This window comes from Xenopus tropicalis, chromosome 9 (genome assembly GCF_000004195.4).
Source record: "Xenopus tropicalis strain Nigerian chromosome 9, UCB_Xtro_10.0, whole genome shotgun sequence".
In the NCBI taxonomy this organism is placed as follows: Eukaryota; Metazoa; Chordata; class Amphibia; order Anura; family Pipidae; genus Xenopus; species Xenopus tropicalis.
This window is the reverse complement of record NC_030685.2, coordinates 90,836,424-90,851,548: the sequence shown is the minus strand read 5'-3', so window position 1 is coordinate 90,851,548 and position 15,125 is coordinate 90,836,424.

The window sequence follows — 15,125 nt, the reverse complement described above, 5'->3', positions numbered from 1 at the left end:
ACCCCTTATTACTCCCCAACTAGGGACCCCCAGACACCCTTATTACTCCCCAACTAGGGACCCGGGACACCCCCTTTATTACTCCCCAACTAGGGACCCCAGACACCCCTTATTACTCCCCAACTAGGGACCCCAGACACCCCTTATTACTCCCAACTAGGGACCCCCAGACACCCCTTATTACTCCCCAATAAGGGACCCCCAGACACCCCTTATTACTCCCCAAGTAGGGGACCCCAGACACCCTTATTACTCCCAACTAGGGACCCCGGGACACCCCTTATTACTCCTCAACTAGGACCCCAGTACACCCCTTATTAACATCCCCAACTAGGGACCCCCAGACACCCCTTATTACTCCCAACTAGGGACCCGGGGACACCCCCTTAATTACTCCCCAACTAGGGACCCCCCAGACACCCCTTATTACTCCCCAACTAGGGACCCCCCGCAGACACCCCTTATTACTCCCCAACTAGGGACCCCAGACACCCCTTATTACTCACCCCCCAACCTAGGGACCCCGGAACCCTTATTACTCCCCAACTAGGGACCCCCAGACACCCCTTATTACTCCCCAACTAGGGACCCCGGGACACCCCTTATTACTCCCCAACTAGGGACCCCCAGACACCCTTATTACTCCCCAACTAGGGACCCCAGACACCCCTTATTACTCCCCAACTAGGGACCCCCAGACACCCTTATTACTCCCAACAAGGGACCCCCAGACACCCCTTATTACTCCCCAAGTAGGGACCCCCAGACACCCCTGTATTACTCCCCAACTAGGGACCCCCAGACACCCCTTATTAACTCCCAAATAGGGACCGCGGGACACCCCTTATTACTCCTCAACTAGGGAACCCCAGACAACCCTTATTACTCCCCAACTAGGGACCCCCAGACACCCCTTATTACTCCCCAACTAGGGACCCCCAGACACCCCTTATTACTCCCCAACTAGGGACCCCCAGACACCCCTTATTACTCCCCAACTAGGCACCCGCGGGACACGCCCTTTTACTCCTCAACTAGGGACCCCCAGCACCCCTTATTACTCCCCAACTAGGGACCCCAGACACCCTTATTACCCCCACTAGGGAACCCCCCAGACACCCCTTATTACTCCCCCACTAGGGACCCCCAGACACCCCTTATTACTCCCCAACTAGGGACCCCAGACACCCCTTATTCCTCCGCAACTAGGGATCCCCAGACACCCCTTATTACTCCCCAACTTGGGACCCCCAGACACCCCTTATTACTCCCCAACTAGGGACCCCCGGACACCCCCTATTACTCCCCAGCTAGGGACCCCCAGACACCCCTTATTTACTCCCAACTAGGGACCACCCGACACCCCTTATTACTCCTCAACTAGGGATCCCCGGACACCCCTTATTACTCCCCAACAAGGGACCCCGGACACCCTTATTACTCCTCAACTAGGCCCCAGACACCCCTTATTACTCCCCAACTAGGGACCCCCAGACACCCCTTATTACTCCCCAACTAGGGACCCCCAGACACCCCTTATTACTCCCCAACTAGGGACCCCGGGACACCCCTTATTACTCCTCAACTAGGGATCCCCAGACACCCCTTATTACTCCCCAACTTGGGACCCCCAGACACCCCTTATTTACTCCCCAACTTAGGGACCCCGGACACCCCTTATTACTCCCCAACTAGGGACCCCGGACACCCTTACTTACTCCCCAACTAGGGACCCGACACCCCTTATTACTCCTCAACTAGGGATCCCACACCCCTTATTACTCCCCAACTTGGGACCCCCAGGCACCCCTTATTACTCCCAACTAGGGACCGCCCGACAACCCCTTATTACTCCCAACTAGGGACCCCGGGCACCCTTATTACTCCCCAACTTGGACCCCCAGACACCCCTTATTACTCCCCAACTAGGGACCCCCAGGACACCCCTTATTTATCCCCAACTAGGGACCCCGGGCACCCCCTTATTACTCCCCAACTAGGGACCTCCAGACACCCCTTATTACTCCTCAACTAGGGATCCCCGGGAACCCCATATTACTCCTCAACTAGGGACCCCCAGACACCCCTTATTACTCCCCAACTAGGGATCCCCGGACACCCCTTATTACTCCTCAACTAGGGGATCCCGGACACCCTTTATTACTCCCCAAGTAGGGACCCCGGGACACCCCTTATTACTCCCCAACAAGGGACCCCGGGACACCCTTAATTACTCCTCAACTAGGGATCCCCAGACACCCCTTATTACTCCCCAACTTGGGACCCCCAGACACCCCTTATTACTCCCCCACTAGGGACCCCCGGACACCCCCTATTACTCCCCAGCTAGGGACCCCAGACCCCCCTTATTCTCCCCAACTAGGGACCCCGGACACCCCTTATTACTCCTTAACTAGGGATCCCCGGACACCCCTTATTACTCCCCAACAAGGGACCCCGGGACACCCCTTATTACTCCTCAACTAGGGACCCCCAGACACCCCTTATTACTCCACCCAACTAGGACCCCCAGACACCCCTTATTACTCCCAACTAGGGACGCCCAGACACCCCTTTATTACTCCCAACTAGGGACCCGGGACACCCCTTATTACTCCTCAACTAGGGATCCCCAAACACCCTTATTACATCGCCCAACTAGGGACCCCCGGACACCCCTTATTACTCCCCAACTAGGGACCCCCGGATACCCCTTATTACTCCCCAACTAGGGACCTCCAGACACCCCTTATTACTCCTCAACTAGGGATCCCCAGACACCCCTTATTACTCCCCAACTTGGGACCCCCAGACACCCCTTATTACTCCCCAACTAGGGACCCCCGGACACCCCTTATTACTCCAATAGGGACCCCCGGGCACCCCTTATTACTCCCCAACTTGGGACCCCCAGACACCCCTTATTAACTCCCAACTAGGGACCCCCGGACACCCCTTATTACTCCACCAACTAGGGACCCCGGGCACCCTTATTACTCCCCAACTAGGGACCCCCAGACACCCCTTATTACTCCTCAACTAGGGATCCCCGGACACCCCTTATTACTCCTCAACTAGGGATCCCCGGACACCCCTTATTACTCTCAAACTAGGGATCCCCGGACACCCTTTATTACTCCCCAAGTAGGGACCCCGGGACACCCCTTATTACTCCCCAACTAGGGACCCCGGGACACCCTTTATTACTCCCCAACAAGGGACCCCCGGGACACCCCTTATTACTACTCAACTAGGGACCCCGGACACACCCTTATTACTCCCAAAACAGGACCCCGGGTACCCCCTCCCCCGGGACACCCCTTATTACTCCCCAACTAGGGACCCCCGGGACACCCTTATTACTCCCCAACTAGGGACCCCCGGGACCCCGGCACCCTTATTATCCTCAACTAGGGACCCCCGGGCACCCCTTATTACTCCCCAACTAGGGACCCCGGGACACCCCTTATTACTCCCCAACTAGGGACCCCGGGACACCCCTTATTACTCCCCAACTAGGGACCACCCCCACCCCTTGTTTTGTCTCTCTCATGTGCACCCACCCCGAGCAAGTGTTCCTTTGTGCCCCCTTACTCTGCCAACATGCCCCCACCCGGGCAAGTGTTCCTTTGTGCCCCCTTACTCTGCCAACATGCCCCCACCCTGGGCAAGTGTTCCTTTGTGCCCCCTTACTCTGCCAACATGCACCCACCCCGGGGTGCCCGTTTACCCTGCGGGAGACACCGGCGCCATATTTACAATAATGTTTTGGGGAAGGGCAACCCCAGATGTTCTACAGAAGGTCGGGGGCACAGTTCTGGGGCAGTAGTGGCACTCGGGTACAAGTAAGGGTAGGGGTGCAGCAGGTGTTTATTCCCCCCCCCCCCCCCCCTTATTCTTGCTGCTCATTATTCTCATTTCCAAAGTGACCCAAAATGGGTGAAATCTCTGCCCTATGGATCTAGAGCCTGGGGGAAGTACTCACAAATGGCCTGTAGGTGGAGACATTTCTACATAAATCCCACAGCTATAAACCTGCAGGTGGGAGATATAAAGCCCCCCCCCCCTTTCATTCCCATTTGTTTCAACCAAGTCTCTCTCAGTGCCGAGAGTGCAATTTCCCTAGGGATCCTGCCCCCCTGCTTTGGTCTGAGCACAGGAGAGGGTTAGAGAGTGTCATGGGGGTCTGTCCTTCAGGGGCAGGAGGGCCACTAGCTGGTATGTCACTAAAGGCTGATAAGCTTTGGGGAGGTGCACCCCACATTGCTCTGCTAATTATACATAGACTTATTCCTGGCCCACAGAACTTACACTCTAACTGTAATGCCCAAGGGGATTTATTATTTATTGGGCTGCTGGGGGGGCCTGTTTGGGAGCCCACTGGGCCTGTTCTTAGCACCTGAGAATGCTGAGTCTGCTACAAGCAGGAGCCCATATCCCTAGCACAGTGACCCATAGGGAATCTCCTGGGCCTGGGTGGCATACACCCATAGGGAATCTCCTGGGCCTGGGTGGCATACACCCATAGGGTATCTCCTGGGCCTGGGTGGCATACACCCATAGGGTATCTCCTGGGCCTGGGTGGCATACACCCATAGGTTATCTCCTGGGCCTGGGCGGCATACAACCATAGGGTATCTCCTGGGCCTGGGCGGCATACACCCATAGGGTATCTCCTGGGCCTGGGTGGCATACACCCATAGGGTATCTCCTGGGCCTGGGTGGCATACACCCATAGGGTATCTCCTGGGCCTGGGTGGCATACACCCATAGGGTATCTCCTGGGCCTGGGTGGCATACACCCATAGGGTATCTCCTGGGCCTGGGTGGCATACACCCATAGGGTATCTCCTGGGCCTGGGTGGCATACACCCATAGGGTATCTCCTGGGCCTGGGTGGCATACACCCATATGGTATATCCTGGGCGGCATACACCCATAGGTTATCTCCTGGGCCTGGGTGGCATACACCCATAGGGTATCTCCTGGGCCTGGGTGGCATACACCCATAGGGTATCTCCTGGGCGCATACACCCATAGGTTATTCCTGGGCCTGGGTGGCATACACCCATAGGGTATCTCCTGGGGCCTTGGGGGCATACACCCATAGGTTATCTCCTGGGCCTGGGTGGCATACACCCATAGGTTATCTCCTGGGCCTGGTGGGCATACACCCATAGGTATCTCGTGGGCCTGGGTGGCATACACCCATAGGGTTATCTCCTGGGCCTGGGTGGCATACACCCATGGGTATCTCCTGGGCCTGGGGTGGCATACACCATAGGGTATCTCCTGGGCCTGGGGGCATACACCCATAGGTATCTCCTGGGCCTGGGTGGCATACACCCATAGGGTTATTCCCTTCACCCTGGGCTGGGGCATACACCCATAGGGTATCTCCTGGGCCTGGGTGGCATACACCCATAGGGTATTCTCCTGGGCCTGGGTGGCATACACCCATAGGGTTCTCGGGCTGGGTGGCATACACCCATAGGGTATCTCCTGGCCTGGGTGCATTACACCCATAGGGTATCTCCTGGGCGGGCATACACCCATAGGGTATCTCCTGGCCGGGTGCAACACCCATAGGGTATCTCCTGGGCCTGGGTGGCATACACCATAGGGTATCTCCTGGGCCTGGGTGGCATACACCCATAGGGTATCTCCTGGGCCTGGGTGCATACACCCATAGGGGTATCTCCTGGGCCTGGGTGGCATACACCCATAGGGTATCTCGGGCCTGGGTGGCATACACCCATAGGGTATCTCCTGGGCCTGGGTGGCATACACCCATAGGGTATCTCCTGGGCCTGGGTGGCATACACCCATAGGTTATCTCCTGGGCCTGGGTGGCATACACCCATAGGGTATCTCCTGGGCCTGGGTGGCATACACCCATAGGGTATCTCCTGGGCCTGGGTGGCATACACCCATAGGGTATCTCCTGGGCCTGGGTGGCATACACCCACCTGTTACTTTTATTGTAGGAAATTCTTTTTATAATCATTTCAGATTCTTCTGTCTGGTATTGACAGTTAATTAGAGGAAAGCTTATTGTGGGGAGGGGCAGGTATATTCCTGCAATACTGATGTTTTATTGGGTAGGGGCAACTAGCAGGGGCTTCCTGGGGGGGAAGAGTATCCGTGGGAGAAGCAGCCTGACTGAGTGGCAGCCCAGAGGGGCAGATTTGGTACCCACAGCCCAGAGGGGCAGATTCGGTACCCGCAGCCCAGAGGGGCAGATTCGGTACCCGCAGCCCAGAGGGGCAGATTCGGTACCCAGCGGGGTTGGCATAGGGAAATGTTTCCCCGGATGGATTTATACAGAGCTTTGCCCAAATGAAATTGGCAGAAATGAGTTTCCCACTGCAGAGCCCAGCAGCCAATCAGGCGGAGCCGCCCGCGCCCGCGCAGGAATTTATGGCACGTGAAATGTATTTTAAGATAAAGCTGCAATAGAAATGCTGAGCGGATCCCGACTATAAATCCATTTTGACACAAAGTTTCGATTTTCTCATTGTGTTTAGATAATAGAAAGCAGTGAGTGCCGGGGTAATTATGTGCTCCGGGCTGAGCCTAACGAGATGGCACAGTAATTACTGGCTCCCATGATTGATAGATACGGCTGATTGTTTGGATACTCGCAACCTGTTTGTCTGCGGCTAATTACTAACTGCTTCCAAATTAAACACCGCGGCCATGGCGGCTGCCAGCCTGCTGCATCTTATTGCCCCTGCCCCCCCTCACCCTGCCCCTGTCCTCCCCTTGCCCTGCCCTCGCCCTGCCCCTGCCCTCGCCCTGCCCCTGCCGTCCCCACACCCTGCACCTCCCCTCACCCTGCCCTCGCCCTGCCCTTGCCGTCCCCTCACCCTGCCCCTGCCATCCCCTCACCCTGACCCTGTCCTCCCCTTGCCCTGCCCTCGCCCTGCCCCTGCCCTCGCCCTGCCCCTGCCGTCCCCACACCCTGCCCCTGCCATCCCCTCGCCCTGCCCCTGTCCTCCCCTTGCCCCTGCCCTCGCCCTGCCCCTGCCGTCCCCACACCCTGCCCCTGCCATCCCCTCGCCCTGCCCCTGTCCTCCCCTTGCCCTGCCCTCGCCCTGCCCCTGCCGTCCCCACACCCTGCCCCTGCCATCCCCTCGCCCTGCCCCTGTCCTCCCCTTGCCCTGCCCTCGCCCTGCCCCTGCCGTCTCCTCGCCCTGCCCCTGAACTCCCCTCGCCCTGCCCTCCCCTCGCCCTGCCCTCCCCCCCCTCCCCTCGCCCTGCCCCTGCCCTCGCCCTGCCCCTGCCCTCCCCCCCCTCGCCCTGCCCTCGACCTGTCCCTGCCGTCTCCTCGCCCTGCCCTCCCCTCCCCCCTCCCTTCGCCCTGCCCCTGCCCTCGCCCTGCCCTCCCCTCGCCCTGCCCCTGCCGTCTCCTCGCCCTGCCCTCCCCTCCCCCCCTCCCTTCGCCCTGCCCCTGCCGTCTCCTTGCCCTGCCCCTGCCGTCTCCTCGCCCTGCCCTTCCCTCGCCCTGCCCTCCCCTCGCCCTGCCCTCCCCCCCTCCCCTCGCCCTGCCCCTGCCGTCTCCTCGCCCTGCCCCTGCCGTCTCCTCGCCCTGCCCCTGCCGTCTCCTCGCCCTGCCCCTGCCCTCCCCTCCCCCCCTCCCTTCGCCCTGCCCCTGCCGTCTCCTCGCCCTGCCCTGCCGTCTCCTCGCCCTGCCCCTGCCCTCCCCTCGCCCTGCCCTCCCCTCGCCCTGCCCTCCCCCCCTCCCCTCGCCCTGCCCCTGCCGTCTCCTCGTCCTGACCCTGCCCCCCCTCACCCTGCCCCTGCCGTCCCATTACCCTGCCCCCCTTTACCCTGCCCTTCCATCACCCTGCCCCTGCCGTCCCCTCACCCATTTTTGAGAGATCTGGGGGTGCAGATTTATGGGGTCGACATACAAAGATGATGTGGGGGGGTTATCGCCATGGGAACACGTAAGCCTCTTGCATGGTGCAACTGCACGGCTATTATTATCTCTATTGCCATTGGGCGCAGCTCTGGGCTGAGAATTAATCGGCACCATAAAGGCCCAATCAGCTGCGGGGGGGTCATTGGGGAGTCGGCGACACTGCCAATCGGCTGTCATTGTTATGGGAGCGCCGGCGGCCATTACTGCGCAGCCCGGGGGGGTAGGAATGATCTGTCACTCGTGTATCTGGCGGCTTAGGGAAGAGAGGGGTAATTTGTCACAGCCATAATACATCACTAAGTACCCCCCCAGCAGTGTGGGAGAGACCCCTTCCTTACGGACAGACAGACGCCCAGGGACAGGAGCTGCAGGCAGCCAGGCGTATGTGGGGGGCCACAGGGCCATGTTCCTACTTGCCCCCAATACTCCCCCTGCTGCCTGCCTGATGGCTAAGGGAGATAAATGGGCTGTCAGGCAGGAGATGGGGCAGGCAGCGGGCCGGGGGTCAGGGGTTAATGAGAGACATCCAGGGGTCGCTGGGTGATTATGTGCGGCTAATGGGGTACCAGTGACAGCAGATTTATACGTGATGCTGCCAGGGAAGAGCCTTGATATTCCGGGATGATGGATGCGCCGGCGCTGCCATTCCTGGGAACGGGGAGATAAGATTAGCCGGGCAATTACTGCGCTTTCTGCTGAGCGGGCACAAACGCTGATAGGAACCCACTTACTGTACTGGGAATCAGCAGCCGCCTGGGAATAAGCACAGGGAATGCTGGGACTTGTAGTGCAGTAACAGCCGGAGGGACCAATCCTTCTGTTTGTGCTGTTAGTAATACATTGGGGGGGGGGGGTTAGAGACAGAGGCTACTCACACACAGGAATATATGGGGGGGTTAGAGACAGAGGCTACTCACACACAGGAATATATGGGGGGGTTAGAGACAGAAGCTACTCACACACAGGAATATATGGGGGGGTTAGAGACAGAAGCTACTCACACACAGGAATATATGGGGGGTTAGAGACAGAGGCTACTCACAACAGGAATATATGGGGGGTTAGAGACAGAGGCTACTCACACACAGGAATATATGGGGGGGTTAGAGACAGAGGCTACTCACACACAGGAATATATGGGGGGGTTAGAGACAGAGGCTACTCACACACAGGAATATATGGGGGGGTTAGAGACAGAAGCTACTCACACACAGGAATATATGGGGGGGTTAGAGACAGAAGCTACTCACACACAGGAATATATGGGGGGGTTAGAGACAGAGGCTACTCACACACAGGAATATATGGGGGGGTTAGAGACAGAGGCTACTCACACACAGGAATATATGGGGGGGTTAGAGACAGAAGGCTACTCACACACAGGAATATATGGGGGGTTAGAGACAGAGGCTACTCACACACAGGAATTATATGGGGGGGTTAGAGACAGAAGCTACTCACACACAGGAATATATGGGGGGTTAGAGACAGAGGCTACTCACACACAGGAATATATGGGGGGGTTAGAGACAGAGGCTACTCACACACAGGAATATATGGGGGGGTTAGAGACAGAGGCTACTCACACACAGGAATATATGGGGGGGTTAGAGACAGAAGCTTACTCACACACAGGAATATATGGGGGGGGGTTAGAGACAGAGGCTTACTCACACACAGGAATATATGGGGGGGGTTAGAGACAGAGGCTACTCACACACAGGAATATATGGGGGGGTTAGAGACAGAGGCTACTCACACACAGGAATATATGGGGGGGTTAGAGACAGAGGCTACTCACACACAGGAATATATGGGGGGTAGGGGTACCCCAGGAAGGGGGTTAGAGACAGAGGCTACTCACACACAGGAATATATGGGGGGGTTAGAGACAGAGGCTACTCACACACAGGAATATATGGGGGGTTAGAGACAGAGGCTACTCACACACAGGAATATAGGGGGGGGCTACCACAGAATGGGGGTAGAGAGGCTACTCACACACAGGAATATATGGGGGGGTTAGAGACAGAAGCTACTCACACACAGGAATATATGGGGGGTTAGAGACAGAGGCTACTCACACACAGGAATATATGGGGGGGTTAGAGACAGAGGCTACTCACACACAGGAATATATGGGGGGTTAGAGACAGAGGCTACTCACACACAGGAATATATGGGGGGTTAGAGACAGAAGCTACTCACACACAGGAATATATGGGGGGGGTTAGAGACAGAGGCTACTCACACACAGGAATATATGGGGGGGTTAGAGACAGAAGCTACTCACACACAGGAATATATGGGGGGGTTAGAGACAGAGGCTACTCACACACAGGAATATATGGGGGGGTTAGAGACAGAGGCTACTCACACACAGGAATATATGGGGGGTTAGAGACAGAAGCTACTCACACACAGGAATATATGGGGGGGTTAGAGACAGAGGCTACTCACACACAGGAATATATGGGGGGTTAGAGACAGAAGCTACTCACACACAGGAATATATGGGGGGGTTAGAGACAGAGGCTACTCACACACAGGAATATATGGGGGGGTTAGAGACAGAGGCTACTCACACACAGGAATATATGGGGGGGTTAGAGACAGAGGCTACTCACACACAGGAATATATGGGGCATAATAACCAGTAGAACTGGGAATATATTGGCACTTCCACTACTAGCGCCGCGCAGCCCCACTGAATGGGATCAGACTGCAAGCTTGTAGATTGTAAGCTCTTTTGGGCAGGGCCCTATTGTTGCTTGCTTTATATGTTACTCTTTATGTCCGATGTATGAAACCCACTTATTGTACAGCGCTGCGGGGTATGTTGGCGCTTTATAAATAAATGTTAATAATAATGAGGGGAACACTGGTCAACATTGATATAAATTGTACTGTCTCCATCTTGTCCTACTGTCTCCATCTTGTCCTACTGTCTCCATCTTGCCCTACTGTCTCCATCTTGTCCTACTGTCTCCATCTTGTCCTACTGTCTCCATCTTGCCCTACTGTCCCCATCTTGCCCTACTGTCTCCATCTTGCCCTACTGTCTCCATCTTGTCCTACTGTCTCCATCTTGCCCTACTGTCTCCATCTTGCCCTACTGTCTCCATCTTGCCCTACTGTCTCCATCTTGCCCTACTGTCTCCATCTTGCCCTACTGTCTCCATCTTGCCCTACTGTCTCCATCTTGTCCTACTGTCTCCATCTTGCCCTACTGTCTCCATCTTGCCCTACTGTCTCCATCTTGCCCTACTGTCCCCATCTTGCCCTACTGTCTCCATCTTGCCCTACTGTCTCTATCTTGTCCTACTGTCTCCATCTTGCCCTACTGTCTCCATCTTGCCCTACTGTCTCCATCTTGCCCTACTGTCCCCATCTTGCCCTACTGTCTCCATCTTGCCCTACTGTCTCCATCTTGCCCTACTGTCTCCATCTTGCCCTACTGTCTCCATCTTGCCCATCCTCCACCTCCTGATAAGCACAGAGCTGCCCCCCTGGACCCGCAGGTCCCTGCCCAAGTCTATGAGTTTCTGCTGTTCCAGATCAGTAACAGAATATTAGTGAGAAATATCTCCTGCGCTTCCCCCTATAACCCCTGTTTCATATTTTCTTAACCCTCCAGCCGAGAGCCCATTCCTCTTCCCTCTGCTGCACTGACGGCACGAGATGCTCAGGGAAAGTAATGGGGGAGCCCCTGTCTCTGTGTAATGGCACAAACTGTCCCCTTAGCTACCCCCAGTGCGGCTGTAGGGGCTCCGGCCTAGGGTGTCACTCCGAGCATGAGTTCCCAATTTACAGCGCGCAATGACTTTATGGGTACAGGTACCCCTTGTGAGCCCCCTTAGTGCGAAACCAATGCATTGAGTTATAAAAGCACTGGGGTAACAGTCACCTTCTGCAGCCACAAATAAGCACTCACCCCAAATCCCCCCCTAACTGGCCCTCAGGCTGGGCCCCCTTAGCCCATAACAAGGTTACAGATATATAGAAACATTGGGGTAACAGTCACCCCGCTATAGTTCCAGGGGTACCCAGGGCACAAATAAGCACTCACCCCAAATCCCCCCCTAACTGGCCTTCAGGCTGGGCCCCCTTAGCCCATAACAAGGTTACAGATATATAGAAACATTGGGGTAACAGTCACCCCACTATAGTTCCAGGGGTACCCAGGGCACAAATAAGCACTCACCCCAAATCCCCCCCTAACTGGCCTTCAGGCTGGGCCCCCTTAGCCCATAACAAGGTTACAGATATATAGAAACATTGGGGTAACAGTCACCCCGCTATAGTTCCAGGGGTACCCAGGGTACAAATAAGCACTCACCCCAAATCCCCCCTAACTGCCTTCAGGCTGGGCCCCCTTAGCCCATAACAAGGTTACAGATATATAGAAACATTGGGGTAACAGTCACCCCGCTATAGTTCTAGGGGTACCCAGGGCACAAATAAGCACCCCAAATCCCCCCCTAACTGGCCTTCAGGCTGGGCCCCCTTAGCCCATAACAAGGTTACAGATATATAGAAACATTGGGGTAACAGTCACCCCGCTATAGTTCCAGGGGTACCCAGGGCACAAATAAGCACTCACCCCAAATCCCCCCCTAACTGGCCTTCAGGCTGGGCCCCCTTAGCCCATAACAAGGTTACAGATATATAGAAACATTGGGGTAACAGTCACCCCGCTATAGTTCCAGGGGTACCCAGGGCACAAATAAGCACTCACCCCAAATCCCCCCCTAACTGGCCTTCAGGCTGGGCCCCCTTAGCCCATAACAAGGTTACAGATATATAGAAACATTGGGGTAACAGTCACCCCGCTATAGTTCCAGGGGTACCCAGGGCACAAATAAGCACTCACCCCAAATCCCCCCCTAACTGGCCTTCAGGCTGGGCCCCCTTAGCCCATAACAAGGTTACAGATATATAGAAACATTGGGGTAACAGTCACCCCGCTATAGTTCCAGGGGTACCCAGGGTACAAATAAGCACTCACCCCAAATCCCCCCCTAACTGGCCTTCAGGCTGGGCCCCCTTAGCCCATAACAAGGTTACAGATATATAGAAACATTGGGGTAACAGTCACCCCGCTATAGTTCCAGGGGTACCCAGGGCACAAATAAGCACTCACCCCAAATCCTCCCCTAACTGGCCTTCAGGCTGGGCCCCCTTAGCCCATAACAAGGTTACAGATATATAGAAACATTGGGGTAACAGTCACCCCGCTATAGTTCCAGGGGTACCCAGGGCACAAATACTCACCCCAAATCCCCCCCTAACTGGCCTTCAGGCTGGGCCCCCTTAGCCCATAACAAGGTTACAGATATATAGAAACATTGGGGTAACAGTCACCCCGCTATAGTTCCAGGGGTACCCAGGGCACAAATAAGCACTCACCCCAATCCCCCCTAACTGGCCTTCAGGCTGGGCCCCCTTAGCCCCATAACAAGGTTACAGATATATAGAAACATTGGGGTAACAGTCACCCCGCTATAGTTCCAGGGGTACCCCAGGGCACAAATAAGCACTCACCCCAAATCCCCCCCTAACTGGCCTTCAGGCTGGGCCCCCTTAGCCCATAACAAGGTTACAGATATATAGAAACATTGGGGTAACAGTCACCCCGCTATAGTTCCAGGGGTACCCAGGGCACAAATAAGCACTCACCCCAAATCCCCCCCTAACTGGCCTTCAGGCTGGGCCCCCTTAGCCCATAACAGGGTTACAGATATATAGAAACATTGGGGTAACAGTCACCCGCTATAGTTCCAGGGGTACCCAGGGCACAAATAAGCACTCACCCCAAATCCCCCCCTAACTGGCCTTCAGGCTGGGGCCCCCTTAGCCCATAACAAGGTTTACAGATATATAGAAACATTGGGTAACAGTCACCCCGCTATAGTTCCAGGGGTACCCAGGGCACAAATAAGCACTCACCCCAAATCCCCCCTAACTGGCCTTCAGGCTGGGCCCCCTTAGCCCATAACAAGGTTACAGATATATAGAAACATTGGGGTAACAGTCACCCCGCTATAGTTCCAGGGGTACCCAGGGCACAAATAAGCACTCACCCCAAATCCCCCCTAACTGGCCTTCAGGCTGGGCCCCCTTAGCCCATAACAAGGTTACAGATATATAGAAACATTGGGGTAACAGTCACCCCGCTATAGTTCCAGGGGTACCCAGGGCACAAATAAGCACCCCAAATCCCCCCCTAACTGGCCTTCAGGCTGGGGCCCCCTTAGCCCATAACAAGGTTACAGATATATAGAAACATTGGGGTAACAGTCACCCCGCTATAGTTCCAGGGGTACCCAGGGCACAAATAAGCACTCACCCCAAATCCCCCCTAACTGGCCTTCAGGCTGGGCCCCCTTAGCCCATAACAAGGTTACAGATATATAGAAACATTGGGGTAACAGTCACCCCGCTATAGTTCCAGGGGGTACCCAGGGCACAAATAAGCCACCCCAAATCCCCCCCTAACTGCCTTCAGGCTGGGCCCCCTTAGCCCATAACAAGGTTACAGATATATAGAAACATTGGGGTAACAATCACCCCGCTATAGTTCCAGGGTACCCAGGGCACAAATAAGCACTCACCCCAAATCCCCCCCTAACTGGCCTTCAGGCTGGGCCCCCTTAGCCCATTAACAAGGTTACAGATATATAGAAACATTGGGGTAACAGTCACCCCGCTATAGTTCCAGGGGTACCCAGGGCACAAATAAGCACTCACCCCAAATCCCCCCCTAACTGGCCTTCAGGCTGGGCCCCCTTAGCCCATAACAAGGTTACAGATATATAGAAACATTGGGGTAACAGTCACCCCGCTATAGTTCCAGGGGTACCCAGGGCACAAATAAGCACTCACCCCAAATTCCCCCCCTAAACTGGCCTTCAGGCGGGCCCCCTTAGCCCATAACAAGGTACAGATATATAGAAGACATTGGGGTAACAGTGCTATAGTTCCAGGGTACCCGGCACAAATAAGCACTCACCCCAAATCCCCCCCCTAACTGGCCTTCAGGCTGGGCCCCCTTAGCCCATAACAAGGTTACAGATATATAGAAACATTGGGGTAACAGTGCTATAGTTCCAGGGGTACCCAGCAGACTCACAGTGGGGGGTTCATATAGAGTAGGGGTGCATGGGGGTCCCACAATATGCCATGAAGTGATTGGGGC